Source organism: Peromyscus leucopus, chromosome X (assembly GCF_004664715.2).
Source record: "Peromyscus leucopus breed LL Stock chromosome X, UCI_PerLeu_2.1, whole genome shotgun sequence".
NCBI classification, from domain to species: Eukaryota; Metazoa; Chordata; class Mammalia; order Rodentia; family Cricetidae; genus Peromyscus; species Peromyscus leucopus.
Genome location: NC_051083.1, coordinates 25457778 through 25485462, shown reverse-complemented (window position 1 = coordinate 25485462; position 27685 = coordinate 25457778). Strand labels below are relative to the sequence as shown.

The 27685-nt window shown below is 37.7% G+C and overlaps 1 protein-coding gene across 3 annotated transcripts in view; it reads left to right on the top strand.

Annotated features, from left to right (window-relative positions):
* The window catches only part of Arhgap6 (Rho GTPase activating protein 6), a 487916-nt gene that overhangs the window by 333865 nt on the left and 126366 nt on the right, over positions 1–27685 (top strand). The gene's annotated exons all lie outside the window — the stretch shown is intronic.

Below are 27685 nucleotides of genomic sequence, written 5' to 3'. Positions count from 1 at the left end.
TGATAGGATGGGGTTTCTCTGTGGCATATGTTGGGCGAATGTACAGTGATGAGTAATACTTTGGCAAAGGACAGCAATTTATCAGCCCATATAACTTTGTTCTAATGAAAGCTGATCATGATGCATTTTGAGAAAAACAACAACAACAACAACACTGTTTGGCTATGAAACTCTAATTCCCTATGTGTAACAGCCCTCCAGGGAAGGGATAGATTTTGCCAGCATACTATGTGAAGTTTAGTCATTAGCAACCGCACAAAGCAGAGGTCAGCTGTGGGTGTATCTGTGGGAGGCACCGTTATGAAATCAACCATCAGCCACTGCAGCAGTGAGGTGATCCAACACAAACAGCCAAATGTCACAAATAAATGCTGACATTTTATCACATGGCGATTTTCATTATTATTTTACCACTGTGTCTTTTCTTACATTGTTTATCTTCCACATCTTTATTTTGTTTCCCATTTCCTTTCTTTTAACCGATAAATGAAAAAATGGGGAAGTAAGGTTTGAGTCAGTACTTGACCACGAATACAGGAAGTTAACTGAATCCACCCCCACCCTGTCCTCCTTCCCCCAAAACGTACAAAAGCTAAACCTATGAAGATAGATTCTAGGTTTATTTGGGGTTGACATGAGTTTCAGCACATAAAAATTTTATTTATTTGTTTTTAAAATTGAGCCTTTTATAGAGTACAATCCCATGATTTTGAAAGAAATTTTTACTACATTCATTTTTGTGTGTATATATGCATGTGTATGTGTACACCATGGTAGATGTGAAAGGTTAAAAAACATCTTGTGTGATATGGTTCTCTCCTTCTACCAGTTTGTCTGGCTTGGAAGCAATTGCTGAAGCATCTTACTGTCTCCATTCTATGATTTTTTGTTTGTTTGTTTTTTGTTTTTTGAGACGGGGTTTCTCTGTGTAGCTTTGCACCTTTCCTGGAACTTGCTTTGTAGACTAGGCTGGCTTCCAACTCACAGAGATCCGCCTGTCTCTGCCTCCTGAGTACTGGGATTAAAGGCATGTGCCACCACCGCCCAGCTCCATTCTATGATTTTTAATAAATACATAAAATTGGTACTACTCACCACCACGGGTCAAGGATACATGAGGGTTCTATCATAGACTCCAAATTCCCTCATGATGCTTTTTTATTGTCACCCCCTCACTCCTTTTGGGCCCCTGGCAATCACTGAGCTGTTAGAATGATCTTAAAATAGTTTTAACTACTTTCTCCACTGAACTCATTCATGTAATTGCTAGTCATTGATACTCTACTATATGCAGGTCTAGGGAGAAATGGTAAACAAAATGAAATGTGGCTTTCTATCAAGAAATAGGATAACAAACCAAATTAAATCAGTAGTTCCAAATTGTAGTAAAGGATGTATAAAAATCAGGCAGATTCCTGTGAGAAAATATTAGAAGGCAAACTCTAATTTAGAAGGTATTAGAAGTAGTTACTCTAGAGTGTCCTTTAACCAGAGAACCAAAGGATGGTAAGGAACCAACATGAGAAGTTGACAGCATGAACAATCGTTGCAGGTAGAGGAAACAGAAAGAAAAACAGAGACAGAATTCTCTTGAGAGATGAGGACAATGGCATTAGGTGTTGTGGACAGATGGGCACAGAATATGTAAGGTGTGTATATAATTATGTTGTTGCAGGAAGATCATTATATTGAATTCAGATGAGCATTTAATTGGGATGACTTGATGGGTATTTTTAGATATTTGTATAAATTAGTAATTTTGAAACATTGTCATAAAATACATGATACAGACTACTTAAAGTAGAATTGCTTAATTTGGTTCATAGTTCTGGGAGTTCAAGTCCAGGATTGGATTCCTTATTTCTTTGGCCTACCAAGGCTGGCACACAATGACAGGAGTATGGTCATCTCCTCTCAATGTTACTGTATGTATTTACTATTTACAGTATAGTAGATATAGTAAAGCAAAGCAAAACTGCTCACATCTGGAACTGGAGCACAAAAGAAAGAGATTTCAGTCTGGCAATCCCTCTTGAAGACATAGCCCCTATGACCAAATGACCTTCACCTCTTACAGGTTCATTGCACTCATTAATACTGCCTCTCCAACTAGGATCTAAATATTTCCTTCACAGGTTTTACAGAACAGTATCCATACCCAATCCATATCAGTGCAGAAAACTCCAATATAGGGAACCCAGAATGAATGCAAATCATTGAATTCAGTATTAATGGAGGATTGGGTTTGGACAACAACTGTGGAGCTGGAAAAGAAATAAATTTTAAATGTTATATTAGAAGTAGAAAACTACAAGCCAAGCACAATGGATAATCCTTCCTTATAGAACCGTACACCCTGAAAGGTTTATCCAGCAGGGATAAGGACTTCCCAGTAGCATAAATTGAGTACCAGCTCTAGTCTTCCCTTGCCTATATGTACCCTAGCTCCTCCCCCAGGCAGCGTGCAGAGTTGCCAGGTGGTAAGGGGCAGCTGGATACTCAGATGAGAATATTATGCCTTAGTTCATCTATCTATGTGAGGAATAAACTGTAAACAACCCCAGCTAGGTTGATCTTTTGAAAGGGAGCACAACCCTAAGATGGCAATTGCTTGGCTCGGCTGAGGACAGTCACTCTTGACAATCATTGTTGTAGCTCAAATGAATGCTTCCTGGCTGGAAGCTGGAATAGGGAAATGGAAACAGACTACCCCAAGTTTTCTCCCTAATCCTCTTGGGTGGAATCATTTCAGGCTACCATTTTTTTTTTAAATCTGTTCAAAATGGTCATAGTAAGCGTTTCAACTCAGTTCAAAAAAAAAAAAAGTGTGGTCGCCTATCAACCTTTACAGATGAATGGCTGGTGAAACCTTTACAGATGAATGGCTGGTGAAAGAGTTTCCTGGTGGTTTGCAACTTGAAAAATCTGCAAGTGTGGGGATATCCTTTAAGCCCTCTTAATTTTGTGATAGATAAAATATTCTTATTCTTATTTCTGTCTGTGTTTGAACAGTATCTTGGACAAGAGAGTGCCAACATCATCTAATTTTCATCTCCCATGCTCAGTTACTATTGAAAGAGAAAGGAAAAGACCTTTGAAGCTGGGGTAATTGTCTAGACAGTCCCAAAATATCTACTCCCAGGTGCAGAGGAAGCTGTGAAATGCAGACAAAGCATTAGGGTCCTTTGCCAAAAATTCAGTTTGTTTGAATTCTTACACAAATTTCAAGGGAGGTAATATCCAGAAGATATAATTCTAATAATTATGATCAGTGGTTACATTCAATTATCATTACTTTCTTCACATGGAGGTATTTTGTGTTCTAAACAAAATTGTAAAATTATTTTCTTAGATAATTGTCATGTTAACTTGGAGTTTAAATAGCCCAAGGTTGAATATTTAGGTGAATGACACACTCATAAGGAGGTACAAGGGTGGAAAACACTGCCAGTGTTGCCATAAGCCCAACCACATAGGTTATCAGTGGCTTTCTGCTGTTGGTCCACTCATGAGCTTCTTATAGCATAATTCCACACTGTCTACATTTTGTTCCCTTGCCTTATGTTTGTTAGCAGCAGGAAAATGTTGCAAATGGAGATGAATAAATATATCCTTACATCTAAGACTCATGAGTACTAAAATAAATGTCATGGGAAGCTGTGAACGGAATATACAAAAAGAGAACTGGATAATTTGAGTTTATTCGAAGAAGGCATGTTTCTAAGAGATAGACCTGAAAGGAGCATTTTGTTTTGTTTTATTTTGTTTTTTGAGACAGGGTTTCTCTGTGTAATTTTGCGCCTTTCCTGGATCTCGCTCTGTAGACCAGGCTGGCCTTGAACTCACAAAGATCAGTCTGCCTCTGCCTCCCGAGTGCTGGGATTAAAGGCATGCACCACCACCATCCGGCTAAGAGGAGCATTTTCGTGAAAATGGAAGTAGCATAATAAGGGTGACTGAGTATGAGCAAGGAGTTTCATTCCTGAAAAGCACTATAGCGAAATTTTTAAACTTTAATAAAGGAAGTGAAGTGAAGAGATTAGGGTGAGACCATAAATGCATTACTTGAAAATACTCTCATTTTTAGATACTCCCCTTCCTTAGGTTGAGCAATTGGCTCAGTTTGGTTAGTTGCTTACACATAGTTTATGGTTAATTTTTAAATATGCAGAGAAGGTTAAGGCTATGATTTCTCTATTCAGTTGTACTTGCCCAGGGAAGCCAAAATCAACAAATAATTTATGAGTTTTTTTACCCATGGCAGCATCGAAGTGAGATGCCAGCATTAGACTGAAATAGCCTCCTTCCAAGATAACATAGCAGAAGAGTAATATATAGTAAATGCATACAGTTAATCAGTAACAGAAATACTGACTTCTCATGGAAGATTTTAGTGATCCCTTATGGCATATGCCATCATTGTAACAAAATGCTGGGCAAGAAGTAACTTTTTTATGGGAAGAGGAATTCATTTTGGCTCATGATTTGAAGAGATACTGTTCTTTATGGCTGGAAAGGCATAGTATCTATGGAGGCTTGTGGCTATGACAGGAGCAGTATGTAGCTACCTGCTCACATCCAGGTGGATCAGGAAACAAAACAGATAGGTGAATGTAGGTGCTCATTAGCTTTCTCCTTTTCCCTGTTTTATTCATTCTAGGACCTCTGCTCATTCAAGGTTGGCCTTCTCCCTTCAGTTAATGCTCTACACACACACACACACACACACACACACACACACACACACACACACACGCACAGAGAGAGAGAGAGAGAGAGAGAGAGAGAGAGAGAGAGAGAGAGAGAGAGAGAGAGGTCTATCTCAGTCCAATCAAGTTGTCCATGAAAATTAACCATCATAGTACCTGACTAGATGCCATGATGTTGCAGTTTGTAGAGTCATGAATTTCTTTTGCATATCTTAAGCACAGATTTACTCATTTATTCTGAGCAATCAGTTAATTTCTTTTACTTGTTTTATTTAATAACTTTATAAATGCAGAACAAGTGCCAGGAATTATTCTAAGAGCCGCATATTGGAACTTTAGTGTTAGCTCAATTTTATCCTCAGAACAAACCTGTATTGGTTATAGTTTACAGGTTAGGAAGCCAAGATTCAGAAAGGATGTGCTCCTTTCCCAAAGTCCTTTCAAGATCAGTTTGCAGTCAGCAGTTTTTCTGTTGTGATATATTCTGTTGTGTTTGGCTAGGACTGGAAAGAGAGACCTATTTGGCAAAGCTGAGTCAGAAAACAAAGAGGGTGCATCTAACATAGTGACACTATCAACTGGCTTCATGCCTTCCCTACATCCTTTTAGCAAAAATTTTTAAGTGGAAACCATGGTTAACACATCATGACAGAAGACACAAATACTCAAGTAAGTAAAATACACGGTACGGGAAAGATGAGAACTGTACACAAAGGAGGCAAATATGCCCAAAGTGGCACAAATAAAACATTTAGGGAAGAGCAAACAAAGGAGGACTTTTCTCCAGCTAGGGAAAGGACAAGAGTACTGGGGAATGATAGCTTCAAGGAATGGTATTGGAATGGACTCAAGAGGGGCAGTGCTAAGATGTGGGAGGAAGTCACAGTTAGTTGGCCTAATTAGTATCTATTCCTGCAAGAGTATGTGATCTAAAATTCGAGAGTAGGGCAGTGGATCAGATGGGAACAAAGGCAGAGAAGAAGAAAGAGTCTTGGGGAAAGAGATGTATCCTGAGGGAGATCACGCTAAATCCATGGAGCTCTGTGAAACCCTGTGGAGTTTTGTTGTTGTTGTTTGTTTGTTTATTTGTTTGTTTTAGAGTCCTTGTGCACACCAAGGAACGTCTACAAGTTTATAGCTAGTGAAATGGCATCATGAAATTCTCATTAAAAAAGATGATCTTGGCAGAGTATAGTAGTGAATGGAGAAGGGAAGATTTTGGGCAAGAAATCAGTTTAACACATGGGTCTTTGAAAAACCTTACAAAGATTTTCTCAGAAAACTAAGTATATGTTTAGAGGTGTAAATCAGTGGTCAAGTGTCTCCCTGCTGTGCATGAGGTCCTGGATTTTATCTATCACCCCACACACACACACAAAAAAAAAATGAAGCAAGAAGATATCACATGGCCCAACAATCTCACCGCTGAGCATATACTTAAAAGAAGCAATTCTCCTTCAATTGCACCTGAAAACAAGTAATCAGAAAGTGCTTCTATGTGAATGTTAATTTCTGGTTTTTGTTGGTTATAAGCTAGAAATTGAAAGCGGCCTATATGTCCACCAATGGAATAATGCCTAATCAAAATATGATCTGCCCGTACAGTGAAATACTACTTGACAATAGGATATCAATATATCTTGCACAGACCCCCAAATACATTCTACTACCCAAAAGAAGTCAGACACTAAAGTTCACTTATTCCATTTGTAAGAAACACCCAGAACAGGCAAATTTGTAGAGACAAAACGTAAGTTAGTGATTACTAAGAACTGGGGGCAGAGACTGACTGGGTAAAGACTGATTAATGGGATCTAGGATCCCTTTTTTTTTTTGGGGGGGGGGTTTCGAGACAGGGTTTCTCTGTCTAGCTTTGCACCTTTCCTGGAACTCGCTTGGTAGCCCAGGCTGGCCTCGAACTCACAGAGATCCGTCTGGCTCTGCCTCTCTAGGATCCCTTTTAAGATGATAGACTATTCTGGAATTAGATGGAAGCAGTGATTGTGTAGCAGTGGGGTCGAACTAAACACCACTGACTTGCCCTGTGGGGTCGAACTAAACACCACTGACTTGCCCTTCTTAAAATGGTTAGTTTTGTGTTAGGTGAATTTGATTCATTCAATTTACTTTTAAAGCTTGTGTGGGCTTAGGCCAAGGCAAGGCTATGAGAATAGAAAAAAAATAAGGAAAAATCCCTTCAAGAGAGTTGGACAGGACTGCAGAGGGAACCAAAGGGGAGGTAGGCTTCTGTAGCTTTCTGGTTAGATGCCTGGATGGTGCCATTGTTCTTTGCATGAATCAGAATGATTGCCTAAGTCTCAAGTCTCCATTTTTAACCTGCCATCTTGTTGTGGCTCTGTAGGCAGATTTCTCCACCTTCTTCATTATCAAATGGAAATGACAGTGCTTCTATGAAGATATAATGAGTAGGTACATATAGAGCACAGAACTCTGTACCTGATACCAAGAAGACCTCCTCATTAGTATTTGGAGATTACGTAAAGGAACAGGTTTATTTGATTTTCAATTTGAGGTCACCCATTTCAGAAATGTGAAAAGGGCAAGCATTCTAAGACTAATAAGGCATCTCTTTAACCATGGTATAACAACATGAAATATGGTAGTTGTTCTGTAATGCTTAATTATTATTGTCATCTGGACTGGATTGAGGATCACCTAGGAGATTGGGGCGCACCTCTCAGAGTATCATAAGGGCACTTCAGAGAGGACTGACTGAGAAGAAAGAGCCACCTCGATTGTGACATCATTGCATGGACATGGTACTTGGATGGAATGTGAGCCTGTTGTCAGCATTCCTCTCTCTCTGCTTCTTGATCTACTGGAATGTCAGCAAGCCACCACATACTCCTGAATTCATTCAGTCACCCACTGCAATGCCTCTCCTACTATGATGGGCCTTATCCCTCTAAACTGTGAGCCAAAATACCGCCATCCTCTGCCACAAATTGTTTATGCTTAGATATTTGGAGCATGAAGATGAGAAAAGAAGCTAGTATATTCACTAGGAGCTTTTCTAAAAATCACACATTGGCAAATTATAGTTGGATACATGGGTGGTGCGCAAGTTGATGGGACAAGTTTGAATACAATGGGGAATGATGAAATTAAGGTAGTGAACATACTGATTACCTCAAATATTTAACCTTTTGTGATGAAAATGCTGAAATTTACTCTTCCTGGTTTTGAAATACAGTCACTAGCTATATTTACTACACTAGGCTACAGATCTGTATAAAACTCCGAGGCTCTGCTGTTTGGCTGCACCATCCTCATCCTCTAGCCCCACATTAACCAGAGCAATGGAGCACTCTGGGATGTATGTAGAGCAATAGCTTGCACTTAACAAGTTCTGAATAATTGTCACCTTTCATTTTGGAGGCTGTGGTTGAGGTTGTACTGTTACTATAAAATGATGGTCAGGGTCTGCTTGTAAATACTCTTTAACAGAAATGTGGTTCTTGAACTTGTTGGAAGGAGTTGGGGGTTGGTGACAGACATAGAGTTGGCTAGTTTAATTAATTAATCACTAGAGTTAACTTACTGAAGCAGCTACCATGTTTTTACTTCTTAATTTTATCTCACTGAGGGGAAAATTGATTTGAAATTTTGTAGCTTTCTTATGTATTTTTCTGCACTAAAATGTAGTTCCTGCTACTCATAATGTTTAATTATGCAATACTTGATTCAAACATTCCAAATATCAAAAGATAACTATGTTAGGGTCAATCCATATAATTTTACCATCTTTCAGAGAGCCAGTGAATCACTCCTGATCATTAGCTCCAGGAACTTGCCGTAATGATCTCATAATCCTGGGGCTCATATGTCCCAGGTTTCTCAGCCTCCATGAAGTTCATTACTTATTAAAGTTTGGGATCTGTTCCCACGTAGGTGTAATGGGATCAGCAGAATGATAAAGATGATGGAACTGGCATTTAGAGGGAAAGCTCATTTCTAACAATTGCCTCTTCTAATGAGTCACTGCAATGCCTCTATGATTATAAAATTTGCTATTTCATAACACTGGAAATTTTAAATCTTTACACTTAGCTCTTGAATAATCAGCCTATGGCAGATAATATTCTTAGAACTCAGTGTGTTGAAAATTGAATTGAAGTTAGAATTTCATATCCCAATGTCTCAGATGACTTTTAGTAACTTTGGGGCATTAATATACCTCTAGACCAGCAGTTCTCAACCTGTGGATCATGACTCCTTTGGGGACTGAAAGACCCTTTCATAGGGCTTGCATATCAGATATACTGCATATCAGATTTTTTACATCATAATTAATAACAGTAGCAAAATGACATTTATGAAGTAACAATGAAATAATTTTATGGTTGGGGATTACCACACATGAGGAAATACATTAAAGGGTCACAGTGTTAGGAAGGTTGAGAACCACTACTGTAGACCTAGACATAAATTTGTGAAAATTCCTTAGAGGTAAAGAAATAAAATATCACAAAGCAAACTATAGAAATGAAGTTTTTCTCAAAAAAATACTCAAGAATAGTGAAGAGAGACTAGGAGTTCTATGGATCAGGCACTTGCATATCATTAACCATTGACTAAAATGTTGAACATCCATTAGATTTTAGCCAACTGGACACAGCACCATGGCGCTTGATAGGAAAGAGTGGTAGTTCCCAGACACTGGCATCCCAATTATGCACTGTTATTTGTTTCTAAGAACTCTGCACGAATTCACATAGAACTTAGTCCTCATAAAAGTAAGAGCTATAGTCAGAATTTTACTTTTACCAAACAGATAGCTTGCTCCCACACATTGTTTAATAAATAACATAACAAGATTAGAATTTAAGTTTTGGTCAGGTGCCCATGCCTTAATTAATCCCTGCACTCAGGAGGCAGAAGCAGGCAGATCTTTGAGAATTCCATGTTAGCCAGGGCTACATAGTAAGGGCCATCTCAAAATGAATGGAAGGAAGGAAGGGAGGGAGGGAGGGAGGGAGGGAGGGAGGGAGGGAGAGTGAGTCTGAGTCTGGCTTTCCCCCCAGCACATCTGTAAGTGTGCTCCCCTCTAGAAACTTGATGTTTCTCTTCTGAAACGTTGATAGTATATAATGTAAAGAAACTCATGTATAGACAATCGGAGAATCAAATACACAGGAAACAGTATTTTTTTCTTTCCTGGCATAAAGTTTTCAACTTTATTTTCAGGTTTAGTAAAGCATGAGTAATTTGCACAGTGCTAGTCCCTTGTAAGAAAATATAATGCAATTTATATTAAGTAATGTGGGTTTTGCCTGATGTGTAATTACCATATGATTCACATGTTATTTGTGTCAAGCATGTTACCTGACTACAATGATCTTAAATAAAGTGATCTATTATGGCTTTATTTAATAAAATAGGTAAAAAGCCATGCTTGGAAAAGATACTGGAAGTCACTGAAGAGAAATCTAATCCAAGTTTAACAACTCTGTTAATTGAAAAAAAAAAGGCATTTGCAGTTGCAAGTGATCATTACCCTACCATGACTTAGTTTTATGGAAAATGAATGTGTTTACTTAATTCCCTTTTAAAACTCTGATTTTAATAGTGACTCCTAAGCAATACAGAACATCCTTTGTGTTTGACATCAGAGGGAAAAAGAAGAATTAGTCAACCTTGTTGCTCTAACTTTAGCTGTATTGATTCCTATGATGGGTTTTTCATAGCATGTCAAGTGATTGCTGTTTTGCAGTAAAGGTGTTACTTTGATTCAATATCAAAGCAACGCATTATGCCTCAGCCTTCCATTGTATTTCTTGTTCAGTGAACTGCCAAAAAGAACAAGAAGGAGTACTTTTAAATTCCACTTGCCATGGAAGAAGAAACATCACTTAGATAAAATATCTGCTTTCTAAATGGATGATTTTTCTGTACTATTTGGAATTGGATGTTTCTTATTACACATATTTAACGAGGGTGCGTGCATCTTTTTAACCTACAAGAAGTTTTCTCGAAATCATCTCTATTGACATTTGGATCCTGATCATTCTTTTCTGTTGTGGAGATTGCAGGACTATTAACCACGGTTCTAGTACTAGTCATAATCACTGACTCAATGCCAGTAATGACAACTGAAAATATCTCCAGGTATCTTTAAGCTTCCCACTAGTTGCAGAGTCACCCCTAGTTGTGAACAAGTAATCTGTCAAGGAAAGCATAACTTTTACAAAGGACTTTGATGTAGAATACATTTCTTTTTCAAATGATGCATATTTGAGATCATTAAAATTTCAATACTAAATGTCAAATAATTTGCAGACGCCAAAAATCTTAGTTCTCATATAGTTATCTGCAAAGGAGTGTAAATAACATAGTGGCATTATTTTTTGAAATAATTATTTGTATCATTTATAGAATAACAAAGGTATTTTTTGTGGTTTGTGTGTTTACTTCTATGAAATGTCTCTTAGTGATGTGATAATATGATTATATTTAGTGATAAATGAATCATCTTTATTAGACAATTGTATAAAAGAGTGAACAATTCAGAAAAATAATAATAGTTTTCATATTGGACTCTGTATTATTTAAGAAGAATGCTGCTCCCATTTGACTTGCTCAATAATTAGTCTGAAAAATTTAACATTTCTTGGGTAATTTGAGTAATTCCTCTGTATTGTCAGTAAATGCACTGTAATTTTCATAGTTATTTGTAAGCACTTGAGCCCCAGTTTTATTATCTTTAAACAATGTAGTCACATTTCAAAGTAAACAACAGATAAAGTGTGCCTATTTTCCTTTTGGAGGTTTAATATTTTAGATATTAAAATTGTAGGTGTTCCCACATGAAGGTGTACACCTGTTATACTACCAGACCAGAGTCTGAGTCAGCTGGATGGTGCATTCTTGCTCTGTAGACCAGGCTGGCCTCCAACTCAGAGATCTCCCTGCCTCTCCCTCCTGAGTGCTGGGATTAAAGGCATACCCCACCACTGCCCATGGATGGTGAGTTCTAAATCACCTTGGAACAGAAAGGGAACTGTTTCAAAAATCCAAAATTGTAAGACCAGTCATCCACCTTTGTGCTTTACACACTTTATCTTTGCTATGTTTACTAGCAAGTTTTCCTAAATTGTAAGGGCAATAATTTCACTTAATTGTATTTGGTGATATTGCTATTGTAATTGGTGCTTTGTAATATTTTATATTATTATCAGTTCTCCTCATGTGATAGTTTTCATTGTCAACTTGCCATAACTTAGAATCATGTGGAAAGAGAGACTCCATAAGAGATTATTTACATCAGGTGGCCTAGGCTTGCCTATGAGAGATTTTTCTTAATGATTAATTGAGGTGGAAAGATCCACCTTGAATGTGGGCAGCATTGTTTCCTGGGCTGGACCCTTAGTGGTATAAGAATGGGAAAAGTAAGCTAGGTAGTAGTAGGTATGCATATATTTCTTTTTTCTGCCCTTGACAGTTTCTGCCCTTGACAGAGGATATGATATGACTTGCTGCTTCAAGTTCCTGGCTTTGACTTCCCCTCAGTGATGGAATTGGGAACTAAAGTAAACTTTTTCCCATAAGTGGCCTTTTGTCAAGGTACTTTATCACAAAAACAGATAAGAAACTAGAATACCCACAAAGAAGTTTTCCAGTTACTTCCTGAGTAATTAATATAAAATGCCAATATTTAACTAGATAATTCAGATAGCTAAAATCATACTTCAGAATCTGGGAGCATACTATGTTTAGCAATATTACACGAAGATTACGTTTAAATAGCATGAATAGGTTGTTCTTGTCCATTTAAAATATAATGTATGTAACATCATGAAAAGCAGTGATAATAGTTTAAGTTACAAACCATAAATTATATAAAGGGAAGAATGATGGATTTCTGGGCCCTTCCTGTGTGTCTTTTGCAGTCTGACCTCATGGTAATCTCTTTCCCTCTTGTGGCTCTGTGTCCTCCTCTCAGTAAGGACTTCTAAAAATGGGGCGCATGCTATAAAATTATGTGAAACTCTGCAGAGTGAATTCCAGGACAGCTAAGGCTACATAGCGAAACCTTGTCTCAGAAAAAAAAAATTACCTAAGAAGCAGTCATTCAGATTTCTCAAAACGTTGGACTTAGACATAAGAATTGTATGAAAACTTTCGACAAAGTTCACAGAATCAACTCTGTATGGGAATAAGTGTAGGCAGTTTGTTGATGTTTATCACACCAAATAATATGTAATTGTGTGTTGTCTATGTTTTCATACCAATTGACATATGACAATACTAGAAAGGTGTACACGGTCACATTTGAAAGAAGGTGCCTTGTTACTCACAACTAGTTAATAGAAGCCAGGGATGATGCTAAATATCCTATAGAGTGCAGCACAATCCCTGCAACCAACAATGTTCTTACTCCAAATACCAAGATTGCCAAGGCTGAGATTTCCTTTACTATAGAGAAGATTCATTATAAATATTTTTTTATTCTGCTGTTCTGTTCTTGAGATGCTCCTTGGACCTAGGCCATTTTGCAACTGTCATGTTATGTGATATGTCATGTCAGTGGTATGTCAACCATCTTACTCACGTATATGTCTTACCATAGCACAAAGAAAAATATGGTCTCTTAATTGCCCCCTTATCTCAGTTCAGGTACAATTTATTTTTAAAAATTTCTCTGGGATATTAGGACATAGAATATTTATGGTCAATTTTGATTGACAATGAAAGTAAAAAGGTAGACTTCATTCCTGTGGTATTCCTGTTTCTGAATTTTATGCAAATATTTTCAAATGACTGTTGCTGCCTTTATTTGTGCCTTTAATTTATGATGAGCCCTATGGAAAGTACTATTCTGGGTATAGTTAAACTATCCATTTTAGGCATGTTAGACTGCTATGACCTCTTTTAACAGGATTGTATTGAATTTGAAAATGCACATGTGGATTTATGTATGTACATACACGTAGTGTCCATTCAAATTCTAGCAGCTAACAGATTTAAGTGTATTCTTTTGTTTAGTCATTTTATTAAGAAGCTACACGTGAGTTGACTTTTCTTTTTAACATTTTTTAAAAAAGAAAAGATACTTATTTTGAGTTTACTTTTCTTACATTTATACTACTTTACATCAGATTTCAATTTTGCAATTGAATCTGTGTCCAACTGAACATTTTCCTGTTATTCCTCCTCCTCCTCCTCTTCCTCCTCCTCCTCCTCCTCCTCTTCCTCCTCCTCCTCCTCCTCCTCCACTTCTTTAGACATGGTCTCACTCTTCATCCCAGGCTGGCTTGGAAATTACTATGTAGCTCAGCAGGCTTCAAACTCACAGTGATGGCCATGCCTTATCTTCCTGGTATTTAAGATTACAGGTTTGAGACACCACACCTAGCTCTAATTAAAGAAAACCTTAAACTGCTTAGAATCTCAGTCCAAAGTGTTGATTTACCCTATTACATTGCTTTACAATAAGTTCTCTTTGTGGCACAATTTGAAAAAAACTTGATAAATATTAGATGTATACTTAACACACAAAAACACTGCATGCTATGACCATATGCATATATTTAAATATTAATTATTGAAATATCTATAGATATTTAAATGCTGATGTTTTTAAATGATGCCAACATATTTTTCTGTTCTGTGAGTCTTTAAAGGGAAAGCCTTATTTCAATATTTATCATTCATTCAATGTCATTAGCTGAAATGCTTGCACTTAGTAGTAGTTTTTAATTTTTCTGTGAACAAGAGGAGCTTATATATAAATTGAAAATATTCCATAAATTCATCCATGTTCTCTATGAATGTAGAGTACATACTAAAAGAGGAAGGAGAAATTTTCCTTGAATTGGTCAAAGCATAAAGTTTCCCTTTCTCCAGCAGCAGGGTTGTTTGTTTGTTTGTTTTGTTTTGTTTTGCTTTTGTTCTTTCCATAACCCTCCCTCTTCCATTCTGATACAATGAAAGCAATTTGCTTCACAATGGGTTGCAGGAAGCTGTAATTTATAATCCATTTCAGTAGTGCAGTTGATCATCCATGATCATTCCCTTTCTAGTTATATATCAACGTTCCAAATAGTCTTTGTTTTCACCTCATTTGTAATCATATATTTTTGATTTCAGTGTCTACTCTGCTTTCTAGAGAAACGATTTTAGTTCTTCAAGATTTGAACAAATTGACTATGACGTTTTCTCCAATTGCACCATGCAAACTTTTTTACCCCCTACCCAATAGTCTAGCTGTTTATCCATTAAAATCACTGATAACATCCCCTTGCGTTCATGTCTTGTCTATTAAAGATTGGAGCCCACTAAAGTCTGAGACAGTACAGCCCATATTTGTTAACTTGACTCTAGCTTTTATTTAGGTTAAAGTCACCATCTGTGGAACTGTATTCCTATTACACACTGCAAATATGAACCAGCACAGCCTTTAAATCAAGTGCTGTCAAACTAACATGAGAAAACAAGCCACAGAGCTGTCTCTGAGAAGCTTTGTTCTCTGACCTGGATTCCCCAGATGGGTAATGTGGTTGAAACATAGAAAAACTAACATTTACATGAAGTGATGCAGTGAATGCAATGCTGTAGACAATAATTGTAGACCCCCAAGCATAGATGCTAGAAGACTAACATCTGCTTTGCTGTGTGATATCCCCCACAGCTGTTTAGAGAATCATAAATTGCTCTGTCAAAAGCTTGTTTACAAAAGCCTAGCCAATTTCAAAATGAAGCTGCCTTTGAGTTGTCCCTGTTTCATGTTAGTGTTTGGAAAATAAATCTGAGTGGTTAAAACATAAATGCATCAACTGAAAAGCAAATGGCAATGAAAACCAAGTAAAATTAAAAAATGCTCCAAATTTTAACTTATTGTCCTGAGTGAAAAATATATGATTACAATTTTTTCATCTTTTTATTTTTGAGAGGAGAAAATTCAAAGGGTTGTAATATTGATTTTCTGTACCATGTAACTCTATGGTATATAATACTACCAATAGATGATGTGATGGAAGCTTGTCTTATTCAAAGAGAAATGGAAACTGATGACAAAGTTGCAGGTACAAGTATAAGCAACGATTTTCAAAGTGTAATTCCTGAATGAGCAGTATCTGTATCACTTGCAAATACATTTAAAATGCTTGTGTCTTTTGAGGAACCTATTGAATCAGAAATTCTGGGATAGGTCTTAGGTTTTTAAAAGCCCTCTAGAGGATTTGGATGCACATTCCTATTTGAGAATCACTTCAATATGAATGAATGGATGAACAGTTGAATAGGTGAGAGTAGGTGAAAGGATGGATGGTCAGGTAGAGGTGGATATGTAGGAACAGTTACATGTATAAATACAGATGTAAATGTAGATATAGACTTGTAGCTAGATAGATATTTAGAATTGCTACTGCAGGACTTTTGTAGAGGAACAAATTACTTTGTGAACTTATTGTATGATTAGATAAAACTTATTTTTTTCTCTAGGCAATGGATTTATGACTTATAAACTGAGAAGATAGGCTTAGGATTTATTTGTTGATCGCCTCCCAATTAAGCTCATCTAAAGTGTTTGCCCATCAAGTTTACTACTGGGATAGTTTCTGTCACCAAAAGACTGGTCGTTTTGACTTTTGTCCCAGTAACCAATGCTGTTCCATGTCTTTGTCCCATCTGTTGGTTGGTCTGGCGGTTTTGATGACTGGATATATAGGATTTGGAAGCAATGTCTTACTGCTTGGTTCATGCTGTTTGAATGCCTTTGTGTTGGTGTCTCCCACCCCTTCAATGTCCACACTCACAGAGATCCATCTGCCTCTGCCCCCTGAGTGCTGGGATTAAAGGCATGCGCCACCACTGCCTGGTACAATGTTAGTTTTTAAGCATGTATAATTTATTTTCATCCTACCACTCATATATAGCACTATTTATAATGGAGATGAATTAGATACTGCTAAATACCTAATGTAAGGCACATTTAAATACAGCATGTTATAGTACATCACAAAGTAATATGATACTATTTAGAAAGAAATTTCAAAACTCAAAAAAATTTTCAGTTTGATTCTGAGATTAAGGCTGATGCATCATTTTGCTTGTATGGCCCTTGCAATAAACAATGACAGTACAAACTAAGAACTATGAAATGATAAAGACAATAAAATAAATGGATTATAAATTATTTTCTATATTTTCACACTGTATCCCAAATTTCCTTGTCTACCTGTTATGGTGATTCTCTTTTCACCAGTTTTCACATGAAAAAAACGCTATTTCTTGGTGATAAAATTAAAGGTGAACCTCACCTTTGGGGGGAGCGCAAGCCTACTGCAAATAGATGATTGACATTCGACCACATAGAATTCCTTTTTAGGGAAGAGGAACTGTATAAGAGTTTATAGCTTTAAGGAAATATTTCTCTTTATTTTAACCCATGATTATGGTAATTTATCACCCTCAGGAAGTGTTTAGGGGTGGATAATGACAGTTTTCCTAATATTTAGAGGCATGAGGCTTGAGACACTTTTGAAGGCCTCTTTGTTTTTGACGATAAACATAGCCAGTGACTTTATTTTTTTTTTCTATACAATTCCTTCTGGCTCTAAAAATCTGAAAATCTTAAATAGGCATGGATCAATAATTATCAAATGAAAAAGAACTACTTTTTTTTAGTATCTTCACCAAAAACATTCCTTAAGATGGTCTTCCTCAATCATTTCTCTCTAAGCTCTGGAATGCTCACATGTGAGTTGCGATGGTATGACCTGTATCACTTGGATGCCCCTGGCTGATAATAACAAAAATAAAAAAATGAAACTAGCTTAATTAAGGATTTAGAGGCTTATGCTATTGAAAACACATAACTTTTCCCATTTTTTTTTCATTTTTTAAAATATTCTTCTAAATGTTGTCTCTAGGCTAGTAGCAAGAGAAGGTGAGGCAATTTGAACATAAATATGTCCATGTCCAGATCAGCAATTGTGAAGTGGAGGTAATTCTAACATGAGATATCTAGCAAATACTGGGAGATACTTTTCATTTTGCAACTAATGGAGATGTTAATGTAATCTGGTGTTTGAGCACTGAGATGCTTGTAAACATTCTACAGTGCATAGGAAAACCCTCAAACTGCAAACATGCATAGTGGAGAGGTTGGAGGATACTGACAGAGAAAAAGAAATTTGTCATTTTCTGTATTTATTGCTTAGGTTTAAGGAAACATTTTCTAGAAACCTCCAACCATCATTTCCCTGTGAGCTGCTTGCCCCAAGTGACTCAAGGAGGTCTGATGGCATTATGCCTGGGTTTGAGGATTAGTTGTGGGCAAAAGAGGCAATATTTCCAAGATTAGCTTACTTAGTTCCCAAATGCCTGGGGTGTAACTCCTCTATACTCTGTCAACAAGAACAGCAAATGACCATTGTATACTCATACTACTTTCTTTATGAGTGAGAAAGGAGAATTCAGGCATCATTAGCAGTGTTGTTAACCACTGAAGAATAAACACCCTGTTGATTAGCATTTTAAGTCCTTCCTGTGGGATTTTGAATAGCCCTTCTGCTCCTGCATTTTTCTGTTTTATCTGCCTCAAGACTTTCACAGATTAAAAAATTTTTTACTCAAGTGGCTTATTAATAATCAAAATATTCTTTCACAAAGAAAATCATATTCAAACAGGAGAAACAGCAACTTTTAAACAAAGCATTAATCGACAGGAACACAACAACAAACAATAGAAGAATTTGTCTTAGTGACTCAGAGTGAAAGTTCTGCAGATGCTAGGGAGGCTAAGAGAGCATATGGGAGAGGTGGATACACAGCAAGTTCTCATTAGATTGCTTTGCTCTTTGGGCAGGAGCATGGGTAAGTGATACATTTATTTACTTGACTTCAGAAAGATGGCTGCTGCTTTTCTTGTTGCTTTGCTTTTAATTTAAGCTCTTCTTTCATATTCAGGAATGGGGATTACTTCCCTAAAAGAGAAAACAAAAACAAAACAGCGTCTTTTTATCAAGCTGGGAAGATACTTCTTGTCTTCACTTTTAATTGATGTAAATGTGTACCTACATATTTAAAATCATAGTATGTATCAATTTCACTGTTGCTAGCATTTTAAAAATCTATGAGTTATGTACATTCTGTTCTATTAGCCAGTATTCCTGCACATGCACATTGGCTACTTAAAAGTCATGACTAATCTAGAATCCTACAAATTACTTGCCAAATCATCTCACAACCAAAATTGTAAAAATATTTGAGGAGACAAAGTGATAGGCTTCCAAAATAATTGCATAGCTCAGAGATAAAGATCTTTATCCAGTTGACTGAGTCTGATGCTGTGTCTACCCTTGCAGAACCTTGAGTCTATGTGGATATTTCCCATTACCAAAATATTCTTCTCTTCATTCAGTTGCTTCTCAAAATTCTCAGCACCAACTCTTTGCAAAGCAGGGTGTTACAGGGTAGAAATACAGTGAGATGAGACTCTTTTTCACTGTGAAGCTTCCAAGCCAATGGGATAGCAATAAACAAATGCACAATCATAAAAAGCAATTACAAGTTGAGATAAGTGCTAGGAAGAAATGAACAGAAGGTTGAGATCGAAAAGCCAGGGAGCATTGACTTCAGATTGGGAAGGTCAGGGAATGCTTTCTTGAGCGAATAAGATTTAAGCAGAGACCTAATGAAGGAGGAGCCAGCCATGGGAAAATGCCCTGGAAGAACAGCTCAGGCACAGGAAACAAGGCAAGAGGAAATCCCTAAGCAGGCCAGAGCTTGCCTTGGCCCTATGTGTTTGGAGAATAAGGGGAAAGATGAGCAGGAGAGAGGATAAGTTGAGGAGGTTAGCCAGATGTTTTGCTACAGGGAGGCCCTGTATGGATGAATTTTGTTCTAAGTACAATGGAAACCCATTGACTCGCTTCTTGATTGCCTGTTGTTATGTTATAAAAGCTTGAGAATAGCATATTCCTTTATGTAGCAGTTGAACACAGCTCTGAAACCAGATGAATGGGGTGTGAGTTAAGTTAGAATTATCTTCAACATTTTCCAACCTTGCTTTGCTTAGTTACTCACCTAGAAAATGGAAGTGTATCTCCTAGTAATGTGCTTTAGCATATTTAATATAAACACCACACATAATGTGTATACCATAAAAAGAAGGCTTGTCTTTGAGAACATTCTGATTTCTCTTCTGAAAACTTAGTTAAACAAGAGCAAGAATAGATTGTTACGTTGGTTTAATGGAGGCTAGATGGGGTGATGGTGAAAGTGGACCTAGAGAGGAGGCTCAGGTGTCTGAATTGTTTTAGAGTTAGAATCAACAGAACTCTAGAATAGACTAGACCTGGGACTCAAGTTCAAGAAAAGAATAAAGAAGTACTATTTAGTTTCTGACTGGACAAACTCCGTGGAAAAGATAATCATGCTTTTATCTTCAGTGATCTTCATAATCATCAACAACAATAACAGTTCTTGAGAGGGTACTGCAAGCCAGACATAATGACAAATGCTTTATCAACAATCAACACTTCTCAAGTTGTAGGAGGGTGGGGTACAAAGACATTTGCCAAAATGAGAAGCAAAGAGTTTAATATTGGATAAGTGAAGTTTGATATGACCTGAGATAGCAGGTGAGAGGGTCAAAAAGGCAGTTGGATAGAAAACACCATAAAAAAAATCAGAGACGATTGGCTTAGAGATGATAATATTTGAGAGTCATGAACTTTGCAGTGGAATTCATCATCATGTTCTTTTATATAATGGCTTGGGATGTTACAATAATATTTTTATCTCTTTTGGTTTAATCTTTTCTTCTGAGTTCAAGACCTGCTTCCTAACAACCTAAGTATCAATGGAATTTCCAGTTAGTTCTCCACAATGTAAAATAAAGTACTCTATCAATATTTTGGGCTTTGAATTGAACTCGGTTGAACCTGGTGGATCTATGTCTGTGGTGTCTATGAAACACCAGCTCCTAATCAAAGTTCAAAGAAGCTTAGTTCAAGTTATGCTTTGAAATCAACAGAATTTCATTAATTTAGATGGATAAAGAAAATTGTTTATTGACGGTGTTTAAATGGACATTTAAACAATATTTTTCCAATCCCACACAGTTAGTGGCATAAGGTCTTGAGAAAGCATGAAACATTTTTATCAGTCTCATATTTCGTGAAGCTTGCCAAACACAGCTCATTTTCCATAAAAATTTGCAAACCCGAGTACTGGCCAAATTTCAGAGTCGCTGAATGTATGCCAATGAATAAAATTGTTAAACCCTTTGATTTTCCCCTATTTTCCCTTAAAAAGTAAGATAGCATGTGCCTCAGAGTTCCATTGTTCAGTATCTATTACACAGCACCCTGGCTTGCTTGAAAAAAAGCCTATATGGTTGCTTCAGGAAAAACATAGTTTGATAGCCTTCCTCAGGAACAACCTACTTCTCACACCAACCAATATCTTTTAGAAGGTGATGGCATCATCTTTAAAATGTCAGATAATACCAAAGTGCCTTTATGGTGGAAACATTTAACACAAACCCAGAATAAATGAAAGTTCTATATTAGTGCTATTGCATGAATATAATAAATAGCAGAAGCCGTGCCTTGTACTTTACTGAAGTGACTAGCAAATCATTCCTTGGAAGCATTAGCCCTATTAGCATAAGGCACTATTTTAAACCAAAATCTTAAGTGCAAGGTAGAATGCACATAGTAGCACTAGTAAACTCATATTTAATAAACTCAGTGATCCTGTATATCCAAGAATCATTTGAAGAGATGGATAATGGAAAGCAAACAAGTAATATTAATAAACATAATGAAATTAATATAATTTTAATAAATGTGTCATAAACTCAACTGCAGTTATTATAGTGGATGACAGATAAAAACGCTGGGGTTTTTCTGAATTCAGTGACCAACCACTCTTCATTGTCACCTCTTGCTAGTTTCATTTCTATTTATACTTGTGAAAATAACGCTGGCCCCTAGGGCCCATGGTCTAACTTTAAACAGTGCTTGAAAGAGTAGATTCTTGAGGTTTGTGAGATAGCTCAGCAGATAAAGTTGCTTACTGCCAAGACTGATGATCTGAGTTTGAGCCAAGGGACCCATGTAATGGAAGGAAAGAATTGACTTCCACAAGGTGTCCTCTCACCTACATGTGCTCGCATATGTATATAGCAATTTTTAAGTAGATTCTTTCCTCTCTAATAAATGAATAAATAAAATGTAAAGGGCAACAACGAGTTGCTAAATTTCAACTAGAAGGAATACACTGAGCTGTTCTGTTAGAACTAAATGGCATTGAATTCATAGATTAAGTGCAATTCAAGAGTGATTTTATGTTCTAAAGGGATGTCATAGATGAAGCTGGGAGCATGCAGAGATGGGAGCTGCTGTTCAGCATTTGAGGCATTTAGGAAGGAGCAGGGCTGCACCATGGTGCTTGAGCAGAATCCTTACTCTCTGTGACTGAGAAAAAGGTCCCCAAGTCCTACTTCTGGTGGACCGTGGTCCTAGTTCTATTCTCAAATAGAAGCCTGATTACATTGTGGTCCTTAAATTTGTAGGAGTAATGGAAAATTCAGAAGAGCCTTCCATCATTAGGCAAGGGTTCTTGAGAGGGAATAAGAATGAGTATTTGATTGGCTTGATCTGTTTGGGAGGCATCTAGGCAGTGGTATCGGGTCCTGTGCTCAGTGCATGAGCTGGCTGTTTGAAACCTGGGGCTTATGCAGGGATGCTTGTCTCAGCCTGGGAGGAGGGGACTGGACCTGCCTGGACTGAGTCTACCAGGTTGATCGCAGTCCTCAGGGGAGGCTTTGCCCTGGAGGAGGTGGGAATGGGGGGTGTGCTGGGGGGAAGGGGAGGGGAGCAGGAGGGGAGGAGAACGAGGGAATCCGTGGCTAATATGTAGAACTGAATTGTAAAATAAAATAAAAGGAAAAAAAAGAATCAGTATTTCATTCTTTTTTTTTTAATGAAGCAGCTCTATCAAAATGAAATTCACATATCACACGATTTACCCATTTAGACTGAATAACTCAATGGTATATCCATGAGGCCACTCTCATACTCTGTTGTAGACCATTTCATCCCTCCTAAAACAGAGTGGCCTCTCTTCATCATTGCTGTCTCCTGCCCATTCCCTGAATCCCGGGAAACCACCGACCTGTCACTATAAATACGCCTGTCTTAAACATTTCTTGGAAATGGTATCATACAATCTGGTTGTTGGGGCCTGCCACCTTTCAGTCAGCATCATGTTGTCTGTTCATGCACCTGCACATTTTGATACAAATCTACACTCTCAGTTCTGTTGAGGTTATATCCTAGAGCTGAACTGTTGAGTCATAGAACTCTGCCGAACATTTTGAGAAAGCACCAAACTGTTTTCTAAAGCATTTTCCATTTCCATTAAGCAGTGCAGTCTGACGGGGCCTCATCCTCACCACAGTTTTTGTAAGTTAGTTCAATATGTGATGCTTAGCTCCCATGATTTTGATTTGCATAGCCCAATAGCTGGCGATGCTGAACACCTCTTCCTAAGCTCATTGGCTACTCATGTATTTTCTTCAGAGGAATGCCAGTTCAGGTCCTTCACCCATTTTTCTTGAGCTCTTTTACTCTTTACCATTGAGTTGGAAGAGTGATTTTATATATTGTGGATAGGAATCCCTTAACAGGTATGTGTGCGAGTGTTTCTTCTAAATGGTTGGTTCCTTGTCCAGCATTCATATTGCTTTTCTAGTGTTTTCTCCAAACAGGCATATGTCTATAGAACCACTTAGCTCAAGATTTTAACTTTTAGATGTTCTTCCCTAAAAGAGCACTCTAGATCTCTTGACTTGCTATTGCTACGAAGGCCTTTCAGAGTGGAGAGATCCCCAGGGTTTCTGACTCAGAGGATCACAGTGACCCAAGGCCTTCTCCCCCCCAGGGCCTCTTGCCATGCATTCCAGCTGGGGAGCCTAGCTGGCTGGCTCCTTTAGCGCTGAGCGATACCCTTGCCTCCTGTTTTCTTCTCTGTATCCACACTGAGCAGGAGGTATGGGGGGTCAGTTGTGTCTGGAGCTGCTGTTGCTGCTGAGATGTAAGGGCCCCAGAGAGGTAAGAAGATATTATATGTGTGTTTCAGGATCTGTGTGTTGTAACTCTTGTGAGCATGATATGGAAGGCTTCAGAAATTAAGGAACCTGTAGAAAGAAGGGGACACAGTGGAGAAGAAGAGATGCAATCATACTAGAAGGGTTGTCTTCACTCAGTTCACTCCAACCTGCATTTGTATCTCCTTCAAATTCTAAGTTCAGAAGGTTTGGATGGCTGTTAAGATGTCTCTCCTGTTATTCTGTTATTCTAGAACAGTGTTTCTCAACCTTCCTAACTCTGCAACTTTTAATATAGTTGCTCATGTTGTGGTGACCCCCAATCATAAAATTATTTTCATTGCTACTTCATAACTGTAATTTTGCTACTGTTAGAAATTATAATGTAAATATCTGATAGGCAGCCCCTGTGAAAGGATCGTTTGACCTCCCTCAAAGGGAGTCTTGACCCACAGGTTGTGAACTTCTGCTCTTGAAGGGTTGGGACCATCAAGGAAGGCTAACTGGAAGGCAATGTCGTTGCCAAAACCATGCATGTTTTTGTTGAAAACTAGAAGGAAGTCTTAAGAAGGACCCATCACCTCTCCTCTGAGTTATTTCTTCAGCATTTGAAACTTGACTTTCAAATACACATGGCTAAATAATGTTATGAATGCCCCGTAGTCTTCTAGCTTATTGTTTTTGTGTCACAATTAAGGAAACAGAGTCTTGGTGGATAAGACTTTGGCAGTGTTACCTGAATAGTCCATAACAGAAGTGATACTAAGTGTCATTGCTGCTGAGGCATTTTTGAGTTTCATGCTTTGAGTACTATATAATGACAACAGGCAATAAAAGAGTGTTGCCACAGACGCTGTTGATTTTGCAACAGCATGAGCTTTCCTTATATACTGGTGCAGAACCACAAAATGAGGCCTGTCACCTTCCTTGTGGCTACTCCATGAAGGAAAGCAGATGAGCAGTTCAGAAAACCTTGCATTTGTTGTTTGCAGATGATAAAGGCAGCCTTTGGAACATACCTTACTATGCCTCATTTTCATATGTCTTATTTTTCTGACTTCATAGAAAATCTCAAAAATTAATGTTTTCTTAGTTTTGAATATTACCCAAATGTTCACAAAGCTAAGCTTCTTGCTGTTAGCACATATCTATATGTAAAAGGTTCTTTGATTCTTTCCTGAAGTAACAGTCAATATTAGTTTGTTTGGTGACTTTTTTAACACCATCATGGTGAAATCACAAGGTTTTCTAAATATTGGCTATGTAAGATTTCAAAGAATGTGAGCATTTCATTTCACATGATTTTCATAGAATTCTCTTTCTCTATCATGTGCACAGGCCACTATGCTATATGCATGCTTTAAATATGTACAAAACAGGTTATTACGTGACAAGTTGTTTCTGAAGAAAATTTACTGCACTTAGATTCTGATCTTTTGCAATTTGTTGAATGATTCCATCTGCCAGGGAAGGTTTTCTATTATGTTTCTGATTACTTATAATAACAACCATCAACTGAATCAACTCGTCAATTTAGTTCCTGCTTACCTATTATTATTCATTGGAAACATTTGTTTTCTACCTGAATGAGCCACAAAGGCAAAAAATGTTTTTCTTTTCTAACATTTCTGTAAATCCTGTGGACAGAAACTGCACCTTTTAGCAGAAATATTTTCTAAGTATGTGAAAACTGAGTGCTGTCTTTTTTTTTAAAAAAAAGGAAATAGATATTGAAGTTTTCTGTTGTACCTATTTTTGGATGTGAAAAATCATTTGTAGAAACCAGGTTGAGGCCAAGTTCCTCATCACAGGCCAAAAATGGGATTTTGTAAACCTGTAGAGCCTGGATTTGTTATTGCATGCAGCTGTGTAAATTTGCAAACATTTCCTCTTCCCTTCTCCAGTCAGAACCCTGTAGAAGCAGCCAGTTTGGACTGCTGCCTCAGTAGCTAACATTTGTAGAGGCTGCAAAGCAGGAAGCAAGGTCTAAGCCTGTGTGTGTGTGTGTGTGTGTGTGTGTGTGTGTGTGTGTGTTTCTTAAATCTTTGAACCTTTTCATTTGTTTTATCTAGCACTTAAATTCCAGGGAGAGAGAGTATATAGACCAATTAGTTATGATTCAATATCATGCTAGGGACGTTTCAATGGTATTTTCATGATGGTCATCCAAGTGAATTTCAGATAATGACTTAGAAGCCTCTAAGTATGTGTTTCATGTGCCCACAGAAGGAAGACTGGGAAGGGGAAAGGATATGTTTTCAAAATGGCATAACGATTTCACACTGTAGCTTTTGCAGAACTAACCAATGAGAGAAAGACCATTCCTTACATTTCCTCTGAGAATTGTTCTTGCACTTGTTTTCAGTTTAACCACTGGAACCAAAAAAGACAGGGGCCTGTCCATAACTAAAGATACTCCTGAAAGTGAATTTAACACCCTAGCCACTTGTCTCCATGTACCCTGTATCACGAGAGCAGCCATCATTGTGCATTATTAGCTCATGTGATCTTTTCCAGGGGCCCTCTCTCATTCATCCATGTGAGCTTCAGTTCTCTGCTGAGAGTTTTCCCAAGATGTGTTGTGAATATTTCTATATCAAACAAATACTATGGTCTTCCCACTACATGATAAGTTCCTCTGGGTAGACATAGAAAAATACTCAGAGATTGGCCACTGCACAATGGTGAATTTATACCCCTGGTATCCCTAGGGTGGGGAACAGAGATTGAGGTTGGTATTGGGGGTAGCCATTTTATAGCATCTGGAATATCAGGTGGGAAGTGATAGAGATCATGCAGGATCATAGTGAGTAAGGAAACTGTTTTAGGTGTCAATATGTCAGAAATTACAGATTAATAAATACTAACCATGCTTCACATTGGAGCCTTTGGCGATGAAAACTTTTGGGTTATGCAAAAAAAACAAAAACAAAACAACTTAAAGTCAATTTTACTTCAAACTGTGTAGCATTCCCTTTGAGTTATACAATCAGATTACCCCCATTAGTGAATATAAAAATTGTATCTTGGGTCTGGGACATGGCTCAGTTTACCAAGTGCTTGCCAGGCACCATTAGAATCTGAATTCAGATACACAATACCCACACAAAAAGATATGAGAGTGTGTATCCAGAATCTCTAGTACTGGGGGAGGGTGGAGACAGGTGGATCACTGGTGGATCACTGGACCTTGCTGGCCAGCTAGTCTTTAAGAATTGGTGAGGAACCTTGTCTCAAAGAAAAACAATGTGGAAAGCAGTATATGAAGATATCAGTGTCTGGCCTACAGATGTGTGAATGCACACACATGTATCTAAATGTGTACACATTCAAACATGTACATGCAGCACACACACACACACACACACACACACACACACACACACACACACACACACACCTGAACATCTACAAATAATAGCATCCAACAGGGATTAAATTTAGGAGCCATTATGGCTGCTAGCTCGGTGTTTTTGTGGGATTCCGAATAGTGGGAACAGGTGTGTCTCTGACTTTTGCCTGCTCTTAGAACTCTTTTCCTCCTATTGGGTTGCCTTGTCTAGCCTAGATATGGGGGCATTTTCCTTGTCTTCTTGCATCTTGTTTTGTCATGTTGGTTGTTGTCTCTTAGAGGCCTGCTCTTTTCTGAAGAGAAATGGAGGGGGAGCGGATGGGAGTGGGGGGATAGGGGAGGTTGGAGGGGCAGCAGAGGGTAGTGGAATGAGAGGAACTGTGGTCAGGACATATTGTATGAGAGAAGAATCTGTTTTCAATTTGAAAAAAATACTCAAAAAAAGATGCCACTACATTTTATAGGTGAGAAAATTGAGACATAGGGAGGATGAGAAACGTGTAGAAATTTCCACACCTGTGGTCATGATTATGAACCAGA